Genomic DNA, 23,280 nt, shown 5'->3' with positions numbered 1-23,280 from the left:
TATTCATCCATTCAACAAATATTTATTAAGTCACACTATGGGCAAATGATACTGTGAAAGTTACAAAAAAATAAGAGCCATTCCCCGAACTCTGAGAGAATACAATTTAGAGGGGGAGATGAGACATATATACAAATAACTATAATGCTAGAAGGTAATATGTACCATGAGAGGTGCAATAAACATACAGCCAGTGAAAAAAGCACAGAGTCAGGAGATAGGCTGGTGTGTTCAAAGAACAGCAAGGGTGCCATTGAGGCTGGATCATAGCATACATCCAAAGGGAAGCAGCTTGCTGAAAGACTTGAAAGATAGGAAGGGGCAATGACATGAAGGGCTTTAAATGCCAAACAGCACATTACTTTTTGATCCTAGAGGTAATAGGGAGCCAATGGAATTTATCGAGTAGAAGGGTGACATGGTCTGACCTGCCTGTTAGGAAATCTATCTTGTTGGCTTAGTGGAGAATGGATTTTAGTGGAGAAAGCCTTGAGGCAGAGAGACCAACCAGAAAAGGCTGTTGCTATATAGCCTGACCATGAGGTGCTGCCCCAGAGCTCTGGCTGCCAAAGAGATGCTGCACCAGCTGGGAAAAGGAGTCAAGATTTTCTCCGTGAGCACAGAGTGTCTCCACTACTGGTTGAGTCAGTTCAGAGAGAATGAAGTGGTCTTTGCCTCTGTCATCATCAGTGTGCTCCTGTTAGCACTGAGTGTAAAGGCCAGTCCTCTTCAGCCCTGTTTTAGCCTCATTCATCTCAGGTTCTTTTCCCTGGAGGCGTAGTGTTTGCATGTGTGTTCATAGTGGGTGGTGTTTAGGGGCGGGGGGGTGTGTGTGAGTTGGGTGGGGCCAAAGACTTGTTTCCTGGGGAAGGAATGAAAATTGAGCCAAACACTCTTAACAAGCTGTTATTGTGAAGTGATTGGTCCTTCCTGGAGGCTGGCTATAGGAACACTTAGTCATCAGCACTCAGGAGATCTCTTTGGGACTGGGCACAAACTTGGCGGTTTATCTCCTAGCTCTTTGTGCCTGGGATTAGCTGTAGTACTTGGGCTTTGGGAAGGCTGATGCAGTTTGACAAAATATAATCCTAGATTTGCCGTTGCCTCTCAGCTTATGAAAAACAGATGTCTTAATGTTCTGGAACTTAACACAGAATGGAAATTGCCAACTAGAGAGCTTTTTGGACTGAGAACATTGAGTTAAGACAATTCGGAATCCAGCCAGAAGGGGGTTTTTCCCTCCTCTTGTCTATTTTTACTGCGTAACTGATAGCCGTCCAAGGACTGACCTTCCTCCCTCCTTCAGTCCATCCCTCTCACTCTGAAATGGGAGGGGATAGAGCAGCTTCACCTTGAGATACCATCAGAAGGAGAGATTGCAGCTGCAACCCAAAAGAGGGAGAGAAAGAGAGAGAGAGAGAAAAGAATGAAAGAAGAGAAAAGGAATGTCTCATGATTGTCTGACTGATTTTTGAAAAAAGCAGCATACAACCCTTCCGTAGCAGGCAGGGGGACGAGAAGGAGAGAGAAAGAGAAGATAGCAACAGCTTTCTCCTGGGGACTTGTGTGTATGTGGTTTTTTTTCCTAAGTGCAGTAAGTCACCATTTCACAATCATTCATTAGCCTGCTTATGCTATTGAGCTCTGAGAAATACTTCCGCAGAAGGTTGAGATGCATCCAGATTGCTGTGGAATTTGACTATGTATGTGTTTGTGTGTGTGTGTGTGTGTGTGTGTGTGTGTGTATGTGGTTTAATTTGTTATTCTTCTCATGTCAGGCAATGCACTGGGGGCTGCCAATTTCTGTCTATTTTGGGTACCTTCTTTTTGTTCACTCCTGGGTGGATGTTAGCATGTTTAAGAAGTCTGTAAAGTAATCCATTTCCGAACCCGTCACTGCAGTGGTTAGGAGCCAGAGTCGCTGGCAAAAAGACAAGAGAAAGGTTTCTGACAGCCCAGCCCAGCTCAGCTCTAGTATGCATGTCAGAAGCCAGACTGTTGGAAGTGCTAAGACTCCAAATTAAGCAGCTTTGAGCCTGAGCCAAGAGGGATGGCAATGAAGGAGAAGCAAGTACACCCTGTGTTTTTAAAAAATAATAATATGTGATCTGTGTACATGAAAAGCATGAAGTGGAGCTTTGAAATGTCATTTACTCCAAGAAAAAAATTACCCTGGAGTCTTAAACAGGCAGATGTTATAACTTTGAAAGTATTTTCCCTCTTTTTTTTTTTAACTTTAGTAGTTCATCCATTACCAGAAACTGAATTTAATTCCCTCACCATTTGCCTCCATTCTTTCCCCGCTCCATACCCCACATCCATCCTGCATCTCTCCTTTGTTAATGTTGGGAAGATGTTGACCTTGAAGTGTCTGTGGACTTAAAACCCAGCAACCCATCAGAAACACTTATTTTGAAGGTAAACACTGAAATCTAAAAATGCTTGCTATTTGCAAAATAATGAAAAGCCTTGGGCTGGGCAGGGGGATGAGTGGAGGGAAGAGAACATTCTGGGAAAGGAGACTGACTCTTTTAAGGGTGAGGCCTACAAGCATTCTCTAACCTCCAAATTAATTCTACCTGTAGCCATCCCATCCTTCCCCAAGGCAGTCAACCTTCCTCTTTCCACTCTCCTCTCAAGGAATCCCCACTGTCAGAGAAGGAAATAGAAGCTAATTTATACTTTCTGAGCTTTTTCAAAATTAAAAAAAAAAAAAGAAAGCCTGCATTTTGAGGGACCCCCAGCAGACTGGTGTTTTATCACCTTCATTGTAGAGAGAGTGCTTATACAGTTAGGTTCTCCCTCCCACTCTTCTTCACCACACCCATCTAAGCATATATTTCCCCCCATTAGAAGGAGTCTACAGTCGTTTCTGTGTGTTTCATTTTTAAAGAATAGAGAGATAATGGGCTGAGGGTCTGCCTCGCTTCCCTTTATGTAACTGTATTTTAATAAGTGCTTATAAACTGCCTGGCTTGAATTCCCTGCTTCTTTGAAATACTTTGCCGTCATTTACTTCAGAGAGTGAGAACAAATCTACTTTGCTCAGAATCTACTAGAACCATCAGGACTCCTGTCTTATTATGATTTACATTGGGTTCCACTTAGGGCAAAACCAGACCCTAACCCAAAGACAGAAAGGGTTGGAATGATTCCGAAGCCTTTGCATCTCTGGGGGTCTTCTTCTCAAACCATAGAGCATGTGTTGGGTGAATAATTTATAAAGCACATAGAAACCTGGCTTAAGTATTTGTCTCCTTCACCACAGTAAGTGTGGAATAGACATGTTTGGCTAATTTTCATGATGAAGATGACTGTGGGACTTTAGATGGGCAAGAATGAACAAGGCTAATTATTTATTGCAAGGATATTTTTGTGTATATTTTCCTGAATTGTCTTCTGTTTCTCCCAACTTTGACAAACTCTCTTTTTTGTACTATCTCACTTAGATGGTACATAGGTAATGGAATCCAAAAAACTATTACCCCTGAGTATGAAAGTCTCTATAGATAATAGAAAGTGTCCTTTTTTATTGGACTCTGATCATCTTTTCATTTCCTGCCCTCCTTTCTTGAGGGCATGCTGCCAACAGATATTTCCTTGCCGCAATAGGAAGGAAATGTGGAGCCTCCATCCTGACTCCTCTGCCCCACCATTATCATTCTATGCTCATTTGCCTTTCTGGTTGACCACAAAAGGCAATCGAGCCATTTTTCTATCATATAACAAGCTCAAATTGAATGAAAGCCTAATCAGTCAAGGAAATCCCAACGGACCTAGGCAATCCCATTGAGGAAATGAATTGGTTTTGCCTCAGTCTATTCCTGGAATCAAAAGACAGCGTGGTATAATAGTAAGAGTGCTGGACTTGGTTGGAGCCAGGAAAGACGTAGGTTCAAATCCTTTCCCTGACACTTCAGTAGTTATATGTTCATGGGTGAGTTATATAACCTCTCTGTGCCAGTTTCCTCTCAGGTAAAATGACAATAATAGCTGTAATACTGTCCTCCTATTGTTATTGTGAGGATGAAATGAGATAATGAGAAAGTAAAGGACTTTAAAAGCTTTCGTTCATCAGCAGGCACCTACTACTATATACCAGGCATGTCATCATTGTTATCTATGCTTTAAATTAATATTCAATTAATTAATAGTTTAATCAATGATTAATTTATTTATAATATAATAATTTAACTTAATTAACATCAGCACAGACTATACTAGATTACTTAGCATTTGTCTAATTCTTTTGAGATAATCTTCAATTTTCTAAGATAGGAGGAGAAAGCCACAACTCTTTTATCAATTCTGAATAGTACAATGGCCTAAAGAGAACTGGTCTGGACTCTTGTAGGGTGATAACTCAACCCTGGAGGTAACTCTATTCTAGGCCTTCCAGAAAATCCAAGTCTACAGTCTTATTAAAACAGCAAGGAATTAGTACTCCTTTTCTTACCTTGGTTTACACAAAATATAAATGCTTTTGCATTAAAAAATATAAATCAAGTTTGTTTCATGTGTAGTCTGAATTCTGTGCAAATTAGGTTAGAACATAAGACTGTATTCCAGAGAATAAAGACCATAAATTTTTCTAAAGTTTTTTTTTTTACTTAACAAGCATATATTTTCTCTCTCCTCCCATTGAAGAGAAAAAAAAGGAAAAACTCTTGAGATATATGCATAACCAAGTGAAACAAATTCCCAAGCTAGCCATGTGAAAATGTGGCTTAGTCTTTATCTTGAGTCTATCACATCCTTCGTCATTGATTGATCAGACTTTTGTCAAAGTTGTTTGTCAAAGTTGTATAAATTGTTCTCTGGGTTCTGCTCACTTTACTCTGCATCCATTCATACAAGTCCCGCTAAGCTTTTCTAATAATATATTTCACATATCCACAAATGCCAGGCCCTTTCTAAGTTATTCCTTCCATGCCTCCCTCCTTTCCAACTCTTCCTCTGGAAACATTCATAAATGAACACTTCCATCCTAGAAAGGAAATGTCAATTAATTGTATTATGACTCTACCTCCTGTGACATCCCTGTGACTCCCTAAAACATCCCTCCTTGGCCTCCACTTTCCTATATATGCTTCCTTCCCCTAATAGAATATAGGGGAAGCTAGGTGGCACAGTGTATAGAGCACTGGTCCTGGAGTCAGGAAGACCTGAGTTCCAATCTGGCTTGACACTTGATACTTACTAGTTGTGTGACCCTGGGCAAGTCACTTAACCCTGATTGCCTCAAAAAAAATTTTTTTTTAAGGTTTTTAAGCTGCCTTTGGGGCAGCTAGATGGTACAGCAGAATCAGAAGGATCTGAGTTCAAATCCAGCCGCAGACTAGACACTTGATACTTACTAGTTGTGTGACCCTAGGCAAGTCACTTAACCCTGATTGCCTCACACACAAAAAAAGTGGTCCTTGAGGTCAGGGATTTTCTTATATTTTCCTTTGTATCCAAGTACTTAGCACAGTACTTGGCACATAGTAAATTACTTAATGAATGTCTTTTCATTCATTCATTCATTCACAAAACCGACATGCCTGAAAAAGTCTGTAGAAGGCATCTGCAAGTTGTGTTTAATTTGGATATTTCATGATTGCTCTTGTGCTCCATGAGAAAAGTAGTAAAGCTTATTTATCAGCCTGAGACAAGCTCCATTCCAGGGTTGACAGCACTGCCAAACACATCCTTAGGAGACAAGGAGGCACAGGGGAAATTAAGGGGGGGAAAAGGCAAATTCAAAGTGATAGTAAATTCCGTGGGAGGATGAGAACTTGCAGAATCAGGCCCTCTGTCTTTTTCTGAAAGCTCACTTAAAATTCCACTGGAGAACATTAGCCTTCATTTCCCCATATTCAGTCTTTCAGATACCCAAGTCTCACATGGTAAAGATAACTATTGTCTCTGCACATCCTGTCTTTGAGTTTCATCTCAATCCTCTAAAAGATACACCCTCCCCCTAGGACTTTAAATGCATTTGTTTTTCCCTAACCTACCCTTTTTCGTCTAGACGGAAAGGTCTGGCCTTGAGGAATCGAATTTGTCCTTGAGTCACACACACACACGATCACCACTATGTCTGTATGTTTAAAAACACAGGACATTTGGGAGTGCTTAAACTGAGCCGAGGAAGACAAGATGGCTTCCTTTCTGCACCAAAATGACTCAGCTCAAACAGACAGACTTTTGGGACCACGAGCCACATCACAGGAAACTGCTGGAGGGAGGTGAAGGTCTAGGACGGGATTGTTGTTTTAAATAACTATATCTAGGTGGCAAATTCTTTCCCAGTTTTATATACTCGATCTAGTATGGCATCATTCATCTTTATTTGGCATTTTCTTTTCAAATCAGAGTCTTTTGGCCCCTGCAGATCTTTTGTGCCAGTTAGGACAAGGCCTTTATTAGGATTTTATAAAAATAGTCAATTTATTTGCTCCTTTATTACTATTTAAACAATAACTGCTACTAATAATAATGTTTTATATCTTCAAAATTTGCAAAATGTTTTGCAGGTGAGCGTTTGAGTATAGCCATTATCTCTTCATCAGCCTAACAAAACAGAGATTTCTGTGTACTTTATAGAATCTGCTAGTTCTAGCCACCACTCCGTAGCTGTTGGTCCTTGTAGTCAGTCAGGAGAGACCTGAGCTTGAATCCCTTCTCTGACACTGATTGGGTGTGGAACTATAGGAAACCATTTCATGCTTTCTCTTCTCTAAAAGGGGGACAGTCATGCCTGTAGGAGCCACCTCATGGGTATACTGTGTAGATCAAATGAGATAATGTGTGCAAGCTTTTTTTTTTCAACTTTAAAGTACAATATTTTGATATTTGTCAGGCAGGAAGTTTATGGTGATTTCTGGCCCAAGCTCATGACCAGCAACATGGATTTTCCCAAGAATTCAAAAATACTGTTCCTGAACCCATGCCTTATGTGTGGAGAAGGGACTTTGACTCTTGGGCAGCATTAGCCCAGAACCTACCTTTCTGGTAAGAGAAGGGAGATTTCCTGAGCAGCACTGACTTTGGGAGTTGTCTCATGGGTAACCCCAAGTTCAAGAGTTGTCCAGTTTAAAAGTTTCAGAGGAATAGTATCTGTTTATGGGCTCCTATGAGTCTTTTTTGTCATTTGCATTTTCAGTAGGATGAAATCAATTAAAAGTTGTTCAATACCAGAATCTTGAATGCTTATACAGGAGCTAGGGGACACCTTATTGCAGGGAATCCCAGACACAAGTCATATGTATGTATGTATGTATAACATATGTATGTATACATATATGCATGTTTGTATGTATGTGTATATATGTATATTAGTCTAGCATAAAGTTGTGATACTGAAAGATGTCAACTAAGAAATGAAAATGTAAATAGGCTATGGTTTTATTAAGATGGGAACACCAGTGCTGTGGGTAAATTCTAACTCTAGTTCAGATGTTTAAATAGTACCCTAATCTTCATTTTATATACCAAACTCCTTTTAGGCATAGTAGTTTCTATCTCCTTCTTCACTGTCTTCTGCCTTTAGTGGAGATACCCAAATCTAGAACAAAGATGTGACATTGTAAACCCAGCTGCCAATACTTCACCAGGGAATCCAGCCCTAGGTTTAGCTCCTTTTTGGAAATGAATGTAGTTCTCCCTATCATCTTCTCCTGGGCAAAGTGGCATTTGCTTCAGTCTGAGGAGGCATTTACTCACTGTGTCTTTCCTAGGCACCTTCTGAATAGAAGGAAGGGTCTCTTGGTTTTATTCTTCTGCTGGAACTCAACTCAAGTGCTGCCTGCCTCATCCCCCAGGTGTTAGCACCCTCCCTCTCCAAACTGCCTTGTTTTCATTTTATTTACATATTATGTATATACTTAGATATGTTCCTGTTGTCTTTTCCATTAAAACACAAGCCTCTTGAGGATCAACTGTTCACTTTTGTCTTTGTATAGTCGGCATCTAAAACAGTACCTTATATATAGTGAGCACTAAAAGCTGACTGACTTGATAGAGAGCCTTCCCTAGCTTCTACTTGGTCTAACTTTGAACCTAAGTGAAACAAGGTAACTTGAAAGGCCCCAGGTAAAACATAAGGTCTCTTATTTGGGGGCAGTGATCCAGGGCAAACGATAGAAGGAATAGTTAGTGAACCTTGCTTTCATTCAGGGGCTAAAAACAGATCCTGTTCAGCCATGAAAACACCTGTTTGTATAAAACAGAGGCAGAATTGTCCCTTGTTGCTGGCCAGATTGGATTTAATTCAGGATTGCATATTGAAAAATGAGGATTAAGCTATAAACAGTGAACCAAAGATAAGACGTTACCCAAGAATGAGATTTTTCTGATTTTAGGGGCCCAGGACCCTCTCTCTGTCTCTGTTTCTGTGTCTCCATCTTTCTCCTCTCTCTCTCTCTCTCTCTCTCTCTCTCTCTCTCTCTCTCTCTCTCTCTCTCACACACACACACACACACACACACACACACACACACACACACACACACCCCTCTTCCCATAGGGAAGTAGGAAGAGCTCAGAAACCCTGATCACCATCCTACCCCCTACACCTTCTGTGTCGGATCAATGCTCAAAGACGGACACTGATCAAATCCACTCCATCCTCATTCTTTCCAGGCTCCCTTGATCTCCTCTTCTGTGCTTTGTCAAAGTCTCCAAGGACTCCTGGGTCCTCACTCCCTCAAACCTCTGTCACACTTCTAAAATCAAACCAAATGTACTCACAGCCTATCCATCCCATGCTCCTTCCTTCTCCCCTTCTAGGCTAGTCTCTCCCCATTGTTTTGCCAGGACTACTTCCTGATGCTCTTAAATAAGTGTGTGTTGTGGGGCAGCCAGGTGGTGCAGTGCATAGAGCACCGGCCCGGGATTCAGGAGGACCTGAGTTCAAATACGACCTCAGACATATAAGGCTTACTAGCTGCATGATCCTGGGCAAGTCACTTAACCCCTAAAACCAAAAAATAAAATAAAATAAAATAAGTGTGTGTTGCCCCCTTGTGAAAATGTCAACTGCTCAAGGGCAGGAAATGCATGTTAATTAACTGACTGGTTGATTAAATAGACCCAGATGGCAGCTTCCTTTCCTCCTTTGCTTCTTGACTCCATGGCATTCTCAGCATCTGACACTCTGACCTTCAGTTTCCCCATCTATAAAATGATTGGACTGAATGACATCTGAAGTCTCTTCCTTAGGCAGCTAGGTGGTATAGTGAATAGAGCAGTTGGCCTGGAGTCAGGATGGTGCTGGTCCGTCGATTTAGTCGTGTCCGAGGCTTTGTGACCCCATTTGGGGTTTTCTTGGCAGAAATATTGGAATGGTTCACCATTTCCCTCTGTAGCTCATTTTATAGATGAGGAAACTGAGGCAAAGAGTGACTTGCCTAGGGTCATGTATCTAGAAAGTGTCTGAGGCCAGATTTGAACTATGAAGGTGAGTCTTCCTGACTCTAGGCTTGGCAGTCTATCCACTGTACCACCTAACTGCTCTAGGAGTTAGGAAGACCTGAATTCAAATACAGCCTCAGATACCAGCTGTGTGACTCTGGGCAAGTCACTAAATCTCAATTTTCTCCATTGTAAAATGGGGATAATAACAGCACCTACCTTACAGGGGTGTTGTGGGGATTAAATGAAGTAATATTTGCAAAATGCTTAAACACAGTGCCTGTACACAGTAGGCACTCTATTAGTGCTTATTCCCCACCCCTTCTTCCAGCTCTAGATCTTATGACCAATGAGACGGATAGTTGTTTGGTTTTTTTTTCCCATTTTAGATGTTTGCAATGAAGTCACTGGTCAAACCCAAGCTTACTAAACAGGGATAGAATATTTCATGGTTAAAGTGCTGTTGTGATAAATCGTATTATACAGAATGGTTTTGCCTAACAAAACTATTTCTGTGTACTATCAGATGGCCCAGAGAACCAATGGTTTGTTCCTCTGACCACAAATAATCCTCACAAAGCTAGTTGCTGCTCTCTGGCTTCAGGCGAGTCTTCTTTGTTTATTTCTTCTGTCAGGACAGCTCTTTCCTTCCTTTACTGAGAAGCAATTACCCTTTCTCTGCTCTTACCCCTTCTAAGATCAAACAAATAAATCTAAGATCAGACAAATCAACCAAATAAAACTAAAGGCTAAGCATCCCTCCATCTAATATACTTAATTACAGCTATGAAAACATGGGGACAGAGGAAAATAACCTTATATGGGAGGGGCAGTTAATTGTCTAAGAACTGTTATACATGGGAGACACATTCTTGAGTGACCAGAATTCAAACTATAAGAACTTAATATGGGTTTTTATAGGACCTGAGACTACAGATTATGATCTTTCTAATGGTCATACTGATTCCCTTCTCTTCATGACTTCCTCCCTACCCTGCCATAGAGCTTCCCACATGGCAAATAAGAGGAGCTGTCCCACTCTCCCACAGACCCCTTCATGCATGGGGAAGGTAGAGAAGAGAGGGTTAGTCCAGAGGGTCCCTAAGGTTGTGCTGAGACTATACACAAAGCAGTGCATTTCTTCTGGAGGTCACCACTGTGGCCAAGAATCATGTGGCAGCATGGACTTTGGGTCTTCTTTTGGAAAATGGCAAAAAAAAAAAAGTAGGTGACCTCTAAGGTGTCTGCTAGTTGTAAATCTATGATCCTATAACATGGACTCAAATCTCATCTCTATAAATCAGTTAACCTCTGAGCCTCAATTTCATCATCTGTAAAACTCTGATAATAATGCATGCAATACCTATCTCACAGGATTGCTATGACCATCCATTGAGAATAATACACGCACACACGCGTGAGCACGCACACATATACATTCACATATACATATATGTAAAGTGTTATATAATTGGAAAATATTTAATAACCAGCTCTCAAAAAAAGAATTATGCACAAATACATTTTTAAACTTAATCTGCATTATTAACATTTCTCCATTAACTTTCTTCAGTTTAGATAATCAACAAAACAATAAATCAAGCCCTGATTTATAGCATTTGCTAATTTCCAAATTGCAGATACTTGCATTGTAAATGAACTGGTTCTAGCTGGATCCAGCATGCCCCTGTATAAATATGAGATATCATGGTTACCATATTTATGATTCACTGACTTCCACTAATCAGACACCAGAGAGGATTTGAATCTTCCCACATCTGCAACTCTTAGAGAGTGGATTGTCTCCATTATGGTGGGGCTTGATCATCATGTATTAACCACATTATTGGTAGGAGTGGCCTGATGAAGTTTTGATTAATCTGGTTACAACCAATATACCTGTACAAGGATACATACACATAAATTCTCAATGCTAAAGCCATCACTGAAACAACAATACATTATAAGATCCAGGCAATTAGAGGAGAGATGATAGGAACGAAGGTGGGGAGACTGCATTTGTATGGAAAGAGTGTTGAATCTGGAGTCAGAGGATTTTGGTTGGACTCGGCTGTTATTTGTTAGCTGTGCAAACTTGGGAAGGTTATTTAAACCCTCTGGACCTCCATTTGCTTCATTTCTTTTAAAGTGAGAGGACTGGACTAAATGACCTTCTAAAGTCCCACATACGTGGGTCCTAAGGTGGGTCAACAATGCTGCCTCTTCTCACTTTTATAAAATGAGAAGAGTGGACTCCATAGCTCTAAATCAATAATGCCACGATTCTTTTGTGGTTTTTAGCCCTGCTTTCCACTTGCTGGTTCACTATGGAGTGGCCTAGTTATCACTTCTGCTTCTCTTTGGTTACTTCATACTGGGTATGTGATTCCTAGTTAACATATTAACAAAAGTCCACTAAGACAAGACAATTATGATCTCCTAGAAGGCATTTTCCCTTTAGTAGGTAAACTGGTTGAACTCTAATACTTAATAAGGCTTGTATATATTTGTCCATTGAAAATTAATCTCATAATTCCTTCTTAAAATCCTCTCACAATATCAAGAATTGGGCATAATTTTTGAGAATTAACATGGAATAGTCAAAACAACTTCTAATAAGAGGAAGATTGTTGAATTAAATGATTCTAAGCCCCATCTGCCTGCAACTGCTCTTCTTCATAATGCAATGAAGGAGATTTAGGCCATGTTTGCTTTTAGGCTTATCATGATTACCTTCTTCTTTTTATTTTTAGCTGTGCTTTAAGGTTTATAAATGGGTTTTCCACACACAGGTCAACCTTACAAAATAGATAGTACAGTGTTCCCCATTTGACAGACAAAGCAATAGAGGTTTGGAAAACTTAAGTGATTTACTTACAGTCACCACCTTAGAAGTGACAGAAGTGGGATTAACTTTCTTGCATTCCAGAAAGCTTGGTCAATTCACAGCTCTACCAATTATGTATTAGCATCTTTCTTTCCATAATCCTGAGAACATTGACTACTTGTTTTTTGTCATCTTTTCCAATTTAGTGGGTGTGAAGTGAAACCCAAGAGTTGTTTTAATTTGCATCTCTCTCTAATAAATCACATAGTTATTATTGTAGTCATTTAGTTATATGTTTTAATTATATAGTTGTGGTTATTTAATTTCTTTTAAATCTGATTATTTCATATAGTTATTGATTATTTGCATTTCATCTTTCGAAAACTTTCACATCCTTTGACCACTTCTCTATTAGGGAACTCTTATTCTACTGTGTTTATATCAGCTCCATATAGATCTTCAATATCAGACCACTATTAGAAATATTTTTACAAGATTGTTTCCTAAAACTTTGTGCCAATTTTTTTTACTCCATATAATCAAAATTGTCCATTTTGTCCCTTTTTCATCTCCTTTATCTCTTGTTTAATTATTGACTCTTCCCCAAACCATAGACCTAAAAGTTACCGTTCTCCATTCTCTTCTAGTCTTTTTTTTTTTAATGATATGACTTCTTACATTAAAGTCACATCCATTTGGGCTATATTTTGTTTTAGGGTGTATACTATTGGTTTAATTTCTGCCAAGAATTATGGCAATATGAAAGTCAATAAAATTGTTTTCCTAGGTAATTTTTTTTTTCTGAATCACTTCCTCAATAAGCTAGTTGGCTAGATTCACATAGGAAAGTGCTAGCTGGTCTTCCTGCGCATTTGTGTGATTATTTGGTTCTGATTTTCACTCTCTACTTGCCTGTCTCATTATGTAATATTTTTCCTCTAAATTGATTCTGTATATAACCCATGTCAGAAGCCCCCTCCTGACTCAAAGAGCCCAAGTAAACTTTGGGAACCTCTCCCTTATCCAGCTCATTACCTTCAATCAGAAGTAACTTGAGAGCTTTTGTACTTAGCATGCAGTCCATAAACATTTATTAAGTGCCAATTACTTGCCAGGTACTTTGCTAAGCACTGGGGATACAAAGAAAGGCGAAAGACAGTCCTTGCTCTCAAGGAGCTTACAGTTTAATGGTCGAGAAAACATTGTAAACAACAATGTTCAAACAAGTATATGGAGGATAAATAGGAAGTTCATTCTATTTATTCCTAGAGGGAAAATGCTTCCTGTAGAAGGTGGGATTTCAGCTGGAAAGAAGCTAGGGAAGCTGGAGATAGAGGTGAGGAGAGAGAACATTCTAGAAATGGGGAACAGCCAGAGAAAATGCCCAGAGCTGAGAGATGGAATGTCCTGATCCAGAAACAGGGAGGGGGTCAGTGTCTCTCCTCTGGTAGTAACCACCAGCTTCTCTTATATGTACTCAGACTTTCAAGACTTCAAAACATAGGACTTAATTAATGTTGGCATTTTGTAGCATTGACAATTATAACCTAAGGGGAACGGCAACCCCTTGCTACACATGAATCTCAGAAACCTAGGCCTTGATATATTTCCCTTTTATATATTCCAATTATAAAGATTTTTTTCCATGAACCATGCTTTGTTATTGCTACGTTTCTCTTTAACAACTTCAATCGACTGGTTGCGCCACTTCCCCACCCCCACAACAATGTTCAGTATGAGGAGATGCCAGAATAAAGAATCAAAACCCCAAGGTTGAGGGCCTTAAAGAAAAACAGAGGAAATTTAACCACTTAAAAACAGAGGCTGCTATATTTTAGGAAATTTGATTAAAGAGACTAATTTTGCAGGAAAAGTTCAGCAATTTAGAGCTATTAGGACCTACCAAAAATATGCATTCCATATACTACCAATGCTCTTCTTCATGTGAAATTGACAATAAAGTCTTGCTTCTCTTTCAGGGAATCTGATGTAGTAGTAAGGAGATATGCTGAGATGATAAATACACAAAAATACACTTGTTTTCTGTGTTAGAGCTACATTTCACAGTTTTATGGTTTACTTGGGGTTAGCCTTGAAAACTATACACTTTCTAGTATAATTCAGTTTCAGAAAACCAAACTTTGTACCTGACCTTTGACCTAACGTAATTTATAGCCTCATGATTTCATTGCAACAGAGCTAATAATGTCGGATATTGTGAATCAGGACCTAATGAGGACCTAGGATAACAACATAGGCTAGATTTCACATGCAAAGATAACCCTCCTGAACTGTAAGCCTGTCTTGTGAGTTATTTCTTTGAATTCATCACAACAGATTTTCTCTTTTGCTTAGCTGTCTTTGTGACTAGTGGCATAAGTTTGCAAAGCAGCTGGCCAAAGTTAGTCTATAGCCAAGGAACAGGCATGGTTCTCTAAACAATTGAGCTAACCACATACCTTTAGTCAGCATTCAGCAAATACTTATTGATGGATTTATGGCATAATGGATGGAACACTGTATTTAGAGTCAGAAAAGCCAGTCCTAGATCAGCTGGTTATGGGATGACCTTGGATTAGTCACCTAACTGTTTTAGACTTCAGTTTCCTCATCTACAAAATGCCTTGGTTGGACTAGGTGATATCTAAGATCCCTCCCACCTCTAAATCCTATGAACTTAGAATCATACATGAAAAGTAAGATGTTAAAGTTGAAAAGAATGGGAGCAGCTAGGTGGCGCAGTGGATAGAGCACCGGCTCTGGAGTCAGGAGGACCTGAGTTCAAATCAGGCCTTTAACACTTACTAGCTGTAGGTGACCCTGGGCAAGTCATTTAACTCTGTTGCCTAGCCCCCCCCCCCGAAAAAAAAGTTGGGAAGGATGTTCTTTTGTGAAAACATACTGTAGAGAAGATTTCTGCCTTGGGTGACTGAGATCCTTTCCTACTCTTATAATTTATATGATTCCCTGAACTGAACGCTGAAAAATTATAATGACCAAGCTTGGCCCCAAAGCGGTACCTACATCTTTCTGTAGAGACAGGCATTGGTGTAAAGTGTCTATATAACATCAGATCTTTTTTAATATATGTTATTTTTGTCGAACTTTTTCTTCTTTTTTTCCCTTCTTTATTATAAAGGATAGCTCTCTGGAAGAGGAGGGAGAGAGGAATATAGTGTGAAATATAGTTGATATAAAAATTAAAAGATATCAATAACCAATTTGTAAAAGATTGAATGATTTCATGGTTGTACAGCTGGAATCAAGTTACACAGAGACCAGTTTGTTTTTAGATAAGGACCAAGAATCCTACAGTCCAATTGGGGAAACAGAAATAACACACATGGGAAGATCAGAAGACAACACAAGAAAGAATACTATCCAATGATAATGTTCCATTTGACTTTTAGGTAGCCAAAGAGTAGCTAACATGTACTTATCCTAAGGTTCCACAGAACACAAGTGCTAAATTATATAATATAGACTGCAAATGACAAAGAGAAGGAAAGAGACCCATGTGCCCTTGAGAAAGAGTCATAGAGGAGGCACAACATGAGACAGAGTTAAAAGGATGGATAGGATCTGAATAGATTGGAGGTGGGAAAGAACCACCAAAGCTGAAGAAAAGGCATAGAGTTGGAAATTTATGTAGTTCAGTAAACATTTATCAAGTCCATACTGTATACAATTCATTCTGCTAGGTGCTGGAAGAAACAGAAAGACAAACGACACATGGTCTGATATATGGAGCATGTTAGGAAGTCTACTGTGACCCATGTGACTATTGTTGTTATTATTTTAAATTTTAGAGGGAAGGCTTTGTGGAGACTTGACAGAAGTAAAAAGCCAATATAAAGTGATAAATTAAAATTACTACAGTTAGTATTAATTATTGATTGGAGTGAGATCCTGGAAAAAGTGGGAAGAGATGGAATCAGGAATATAGGTGGAAGAATTTACTTTAGAAGGGGGGAGAATTATGTTTTGCATGTCTTCATACGTATAATGGCTATTCTGTTTCTTGCCTTCTCAGTGGGTGGGGGAGGGAGAGGAGGGAAGGAGAGAATTTGGAACTGAAATTTTTCAAAAATAAAATCAGAAAGGAGGAGGAAAGGCTCTTTCCATTGAGCCTGATGGGAAGGCTGGAAGACAGCCGTAGGGAAAGTGATATATTGAGGTAAGTCCTACGAGTGAAATCATAGGATCATATGCTTAAAGTAATGTGTCTTTAGAGGTCACTTTGAATTATATAGATGAAGAAACTATATCCCATAGAGGGTCAGTGACTTACCCAAAGTCACATGGATGGCTGAGATGGGATTTTAACCAGGAGTGTACTGGCTTCTTGCACTCTGGGGAAAATAAATGTATGCATGGTAACATTTTCAAGCTTGTTTTATATTGTCAGCATTGTCTCCATCATTTTCTTGAGTCTAGACAATCAACAAAACAATAAATCAAGCCCTTATTGGTTGTGTTTGCCAATTTCTGAGTTGTAAACGCTCACTGAACATTTAGCAATGAGGATCTTGTAGGCTGACTACAGGACACCGCAGATTTTAACCCAGGCCCTCCTATTCCAAATCCAGAGCTCCTGAGCCATACTTTAAAGGCCAGATGCCCTAATTTCCTCCCCAAAAGCATTCTTTCTTGCCTCTTGGCATCACAGTCTGTGGGAATTACGGAGAGCAGAGTGCATGCCTGGGGCTGATGTTTTATTGGCTGCTTACCCAAGTATTATTGTTACATTATTCTAAAATTCTACTTAAGGCAAGGACAACTGCATTTTGCCTCGTATTATATGGTGGAAAAACCAGATGGAGGAAAATGACTTCAATCCCCATGTGTGTGACATTATAAAATACTTCAATTTCTGTAGCCACAGTTTTCAAAGGCAGCTGGGGACACAGCACTGCCTGCTCACCCCAGTAGTAAAAATGGGTTCTGGGAGTTTTCTGATAAAACCAGGCAGAACCAGTCTCCCTATCCATTTAAAGGTATAAGGATAGGGATCCAGAGGCCCCTGGTGATATCTGAAACTCATTCAGGAGACCCACAAGGTCAAAACTATTTTCATAGCACTACTAAGATGTTTTAGTTTCTAATATGCCAAATATTGATAGGTATAACCAACATAATCAAAAACTCTTTGGAGGGTCCTTAATAATTTTTAAGTATAAAGATTTTTTTCCCAATCACTTTTTAGTCATGTCCAATTCTTGGGGACCCCATTTGGGGTTTTCTTTGAAAAGATACTGAAGTGATTTGACATTTCCTTCTCCAGCTCATTTTACAGATAAGGAAACTGAGGCAAATAGGGTAAAGTGACTTGTCCTGGGTCACAGAGCTAATAAATGTCTGAGGGCAGATTTGAACTCATGAAGATGAGTCTTCCTGAGTCCAGGCTGGGCACTTTATATGCTGTGCCACCCAACTGCCCTACAGGGGTCCTTAGACCAAAGAGTTCAAAGCAGGTCAGTATATTCTTGGTAATTGATAGTCTTAGAGAGTTGCCTAGAGCATTGAGAGTTTAAAAGACGTGCCCAGAGTCACCTAACCAGTATGTGTCAGAGGAGAGACTTGAGCTCAGTGTTACTAGATCCAAGCCAGCTCTCTGCTACCTCCCACTATCTCCCACTGGTATAACTTTCCAAAATTCAACTGCTTAGTCTTTAAAGCTTAAGAGATTAATTTATTACTTGACTTTAAATTTAAAAATATATGTAAATTCATGTGTGTGTATATATATATATATATATATATATATATATATATATATATATATATATATATATATATATATACACACACACACACAAAACCCATTACAAATATACATAGTCAATCAAAGCAAATTTCCGCATTGGCCATGTCCAAAAAAATTTGTCTCATTCTGCCTTTTGAGTCCTTTACCTGTCCATCAGGAGTTGAGTAGTACATTCCACTGTTAGTCTTCTGGAATCCTGGCTGGTCTTTATACTAATAAGAGTTCAGCACAATACTATTCTATCACATTTCTATATCATAACTTGTTTGTCCATTCCCCAATTTATGGGTACCCATTTAGATTGCCATTCTTTGCCACCTCAAAAAAAGCTATGAATGTTTTTGTACATCCTTACAGTCTTTTCATTAGGAATGGTTGGAAGTTCTCTATCTCATTAAAAATCCATTTTCCCCCTTTAGTATTATATTCAGTTTTGCTAGATAAGTTATTCTTGGCTGTAAGCCCATATCCTTTGCCTTCTGGAATATCATATTCCAAGCTCTCTATTCATTTATAGTAGTAACTGTTTAATCACGTGTGATCCTGATTGTGGCTCTTCAATTGAATTCTTTCTTTCTGACTACTTGCAGTACTTTTTCTTTGACCTGGAAGCTTTGGATTTTGGCTGTGATGTTCCTGGAAATTTTCATTTGGGGATTTCTTTCAAGAGGTGATAGCTATTCAACTCTTCAGTCTTTTCATTTAATAGCTTGTCCCTATACACAGCATTGGACCTTGCAGGGAATGAGGATAAAATGCAGAGACATTAAATAAATGTGTTGGTTGGGTGGCTATTTAGTGAAAAGCAATTTGTCTTTTTTCTTTCTTTCTTCTTGTTCCTTTTAAGCTTGTGAAAATATTACTTTGTTCTTTGGGATTTCTAAGAAATAAAGCTTGTCCTACCAATAAAATAAACAACCCCTTAATATAAAGGGTATGCTGCAGCCGCCTCATGAGGCTCCAGGAAGAACTCACCAATGGGAGAAGAGGGTCAGGCCTTCTTGCTGCAGTCAGTAAGACCTGAGTTTGAATCCTGCCTCAGTTACTTCCTAGCTGTGGGACTCTGGCAAGGGTGTACTAAAGTTGGCTCCAACTGGAAAGCCAATTGTTAAATCTTCAGTGTGAGAATTTATACCTCAGAAATAAGCAAATGCTACAAATCAGGGCTTGATTTATTGTTTTGTTGATTGTCTAGACTTAAAAAGTTATGGAGAAAATGTTAATAATGCAGATTAAATTTCCCTCCCCAGCTGTTTGTTAAATATTTATCAACACATCCCTGTTTAAAGTGTAGATTTCTTATGTTGTTAAATTCTTCATACAAGGGTAGGTCTGTACACAAAAATTCCATCACATAGTTCAACAGAAGTATAATAGTGGGACAACCTTTGGAAAATATCATATGAGTAAGATACATTTTAAAAATTGAAATTTGCAAGATCTCCAGTTTTGTTGCTGTGGGTATCACTTCCACTTATGCAAATTACAACTCTCTATAACTAATTTAGTAGTCCTTGAGGCAGCTCTGCACATGCTTTGTTCAATGCCCAGTTACTTCTAGAAAACATGGATAATAATGTGTGTATAATCTCATAGTTTTATTTGACAGTTACGTAAAGTCATAAAAGTACATTACAAATGCCAGGTATTTGTCTTAATTTACTGGTGGAAGGAGATTTGCATCTCATTCCCTTCAAGGCAGAACAGTAAAGGTTGTTATGACTTGGTTATACCTTCCCTTCTTCCTAATGTTCCTAAGAAATAGAGTGTGGTGTATATGTGTATGTATGGAATGTGCGTGTGTATATATGTGTGTATGGGTACGTATTTGTATATTTTCACCCAAGTATACTCTGTAACAAACTGACTACACAGTTTTTATTATTCTGAGTTTAATAACAGAACAACAAAAATGAGCATTCAAATACAAAAAAGTAGTCTTCAATAAAATTATAAATTCCAGTATTTACATTTTTAAAATTTAATGCTATTTTAAAGAAATCCTTGGGATCCACGATGGCTAGAAAACTCCCTTTCTGAATTGTTTTCTCCATGGAAAGGAGTACTTAGGACATAATCTGGAGCACTGTATTCCTCCTTTCAGAAGAGAGGATGGACCACATAAATTTTATTTTAGGAGTAGGAGTAGTTTCCATATACTAACAGTGTAGCTTCTAGCAGCACAAAATGCCTGTGTTCACAGGAAGCTTCTACACAATCCCCATGCTCCTTTACTAATCAGTGTGTGTGAGAGGGGCTCTGGTAAAGAAGAAAACTAGCAAAGAAGCCGTCTAAGAGTTCATTCATCCTTCTGTAGTGACTGGTGCTGGTTCAAGTTGTCACTTTTAAGTGGCTAGAATAGGGCAACCAAGATTCTCCCCAAGAGCAAATACAAGCTAACAGTACTTATATAAACAAACAATTGAGCTTAGCATCTGGTTCTCAAGGACATTCAACTAAAATCATATACTACCATATAGTCTAACTTGCTTTTCTTTGACTGTCAAACCACACATGAGGACTTCCCCAATCCCGAAGGCTCTCCCAATCCCTTTGTCCCAGGGTTTCTACCTTCCCATTTCTAATTTTAATGCAGTTTGCCCTAGCCACAGAAAATACTAGTTCTGGTTCTGCGAGATGACATCTCTATTTACATAATAGTTGAAAAAGAGACTTATTGTATTATCAAATACTTAATGGGATTTCCACCCACAGGAATATATTCTAATATCTATGTTTATATTTCCCTTAGATACAATAGATTGTTGTTTATAACATTATAGGGAGGGGAAGGAGGCTCCTTTCTTTAAAAAAAAAAAAAGAGAATTTTTATTCTCTTATTTTGGTTCTCCCTTCTACTTACTTATTCTAATCCCAGAAAAATAAAACCTTGAAAAGATCAGTGACGGGTGCAGCTAAGTGGTGCAGTGGATAGAGCACCAGCCCTGAAGTCAGGAGGACCTGAGTTCAAATCCGGCCTCGGACCAAACACTTGACACTTTCTAGCTGTGTGACCCTGGTCAAGTCACTTAACCCCAATTGCCTAAAAAAAGAAAAAAAAAGGAAAAGATCAGTGACTATCAGCAGTAAGGGGCTCACCAGACATATTGCTTCTATCTCTCACAGGACCTAACACAGTGTGTTCTAGTACACTATCGGTTCTCAGTAGAAATTTATTGAATAGACAGAGTTTCAAAAACAAAAAGCTTTTAAGTAGTTTTTCCTCTTCTCTCCCTATCTTCTCCCCTTTTATCTCCTCATCCCTCCCTCTTTATTAGAGTATAACACTTTATTTTCTTTAAGCAATCCCATTTGGCTTACTTAGCCACCTTCTCCTTCACTGGGAGCCCTGTTTGGATCTGGACACATGTGACTGCATGCATGACAGTTGCAGATATGAAGAGCATATCTGAATAAAGAGAAAATGAGAACCATAACTCCTGTTTGTTAGAAGGCAAATGAGGGTGCCTACCAAAGCAGTTAGTTCACAGGGACAGCTAAGGTCAGTTCTGAAAATGTTTTTCTTTAACGTTGCTACAGATATTTCAGGTCCAGTAACCAAAACACTATGTTGGGACTTTTTTTTTCCATCTCTAGTTCCTCATTTTAGAGAGGGGTGTGTGTGTGTGTGTGTGTGTGTGTGTGTGTGTGTGTGTGTGTGTGTGTTCTAATTTGAGCATCAAAAAGGCTACCTGATACTGCCTTCAGAATTTATATTGGTAGCAAGTATGCCTCCTTCAGTTAAAAAAATAATAATAATTTAAAATATTCCAAAAAATAAGATACTCCCATTGTGTCAGTAGATGAAATTTAGGATAGGAGTAAAAAAAAAAGAGAGAGAGTTATTCTCTCAATCCCACCTTGACTGTGAGAGGTTATCTAGAAGCACAAGTAAGAAAAAACATTTGTGTTCCTTTGTGTATATGCAGACCATAAAATTTCACTCCTTCAGGTTAATAAAGGCCTAGTTCAGGCTCTTATTGCCTACTGTAATAGATTCCCAATTGGTCTCTTAGCCTCCAATCTTTTCCATCTCTAATCCATCCTCAATACAACTGCCAGCACAATCTTCCCAACACAGATCTGATCATGTCACTCCCCTGCTCAAGAATGTTCAGTGGCTCCCTATTGCCTCTAGGATAAAATCCATACTTCCCAGCCTGGCTCTATCCTAGGCTTTCTGGACATCTTTTGCAATGCTCCTCTTCACATAGTCCATGTTCCAACTGAACTGGCATAACTTGTTCTTCACTGAGCTCAGCATTCTATCTCCTGATTCCATGCCTTTGGCTGTCCCTCCATGCCTGAAAGGTGCTCTCTCTCCCCTTCTTTATCTCTTAGAATCCCTAGCTTCCTTCAAGGCTCGGCTAAGGTGGCGTCTCCTAGAGGGAGCCGTTCCTGATTCTCTAGGGCTTCCACAGTATATAGCCCAGTAGCAATGTAAGCTCTTTGAGAACAGGGACCATTTGTCATTTTTGCTTTTATATCCTCAGATCCTTAACAAACGTTTGTTGGCCAGAAGTCTGAATTTGTAGAGTCTGAATTATAGAATCCTTTAAAAGAAATACAATTGTATTTCTCTCAGGTACATCAGTAATTCCATCTAACTGCTAGCCAAATGTAAATCCTGCTAGGCCTGCTATAATGAGTAGATTAGGTCATTTGAGATTACAGTCATGTGAACAAGTTAAAGAGCTTAAATGTATTGTGTTAAGTAGGTTAAACATACCTCTTGTCACCTCTTTTGCATGTTATTTTGCTTAGGAACCTTTTCTGCAAAGACATTGCACAAATCAATTTCACCTCTGGTTAAATGATCATGAAATCAGTGGACTTCAAGCTAATTAAGTTTGATTTTACAGTGTTCAAAGATGCCCTAGGTGAGGGAGTTAGATCCTATCGCCAGGGTTTCCTAGCCCTAACATTCAGCGGCCCTGATACAAGAGGGTTTTTCAGAGGCTTCCTTGGTCAGTGGACTGTGCCCTCCAAGGCAAGGCTGCCTACATAGCTCTAAGTGGTGTCCCAAGCAAATGCATTATAAGTGATCCCCTTAAAGAAGAAGTCACTTCTCCCTTCTCTGAAAGAGACCCATTCACTCATTTTGCCATGAATAAAGGGGAAGAAGCCACCTCTCCATTTCTTTCATTCTTTGGTTTGGGTCTCAGTATTTTAACCTATGGAGGTAGTTCATCACTTATAGAAAAGTCAGAATAAGCCTGGGAAATATGGGAAGGAATGTTGGCAGAGGCCAAGAGGATATTGGGAGGGTAGTTGAACCCCCCAAAACACA

General features: G+C 39.2%; 1 protein-coding gene across 4 annotated transcripts in view; it reads left to right on the top strand.

The window, feature by feature from the left end:
* The first annotated feature begins 899 nt into the window (after nt 1–899).
* TRIM2 (tripartite motif containing 2) overlaps nt 900–23,280 on the top strand; it is a 115,596-nt gene continuing 93,215 nt past the window's right edge. For 3 of the 4 annotated variants that reach the window (XM_020994017.2, XM_078148786.1, XM_078148787.1), the window contains exon 1: nt 900–1,594. The gene's annotated coding sequence lies outside the window, so the exon portion shown is untranslated. The remainder of the gene's footprint in view (nt 1,595–23,280) is intronic. The other variant, XM_078148788.1, reaches the window with a different exon arrangement.

Source organism: Phascolarctos cinereus, unplaced genomic scaffold, assembly GCF_003287225.1.
Source record: "Phascolarctos cinereus isolate Bilbo 61053 unplaced genomic scaffold, phaCin_HiC Scaffold_9;HRSCAF=440, whole genome shotgun sequence".
NCBI lineage: Eukaryota > Metazoa > Chordata > Mammalia > Diprotodontia > Phascolarctidae > Phascolarctos > Phascolarctos cinereus.
Note: the sequence above shows the minus strand (reverse complement) of the source record. Positions and strands in the feature narration are given on the sequence as shown.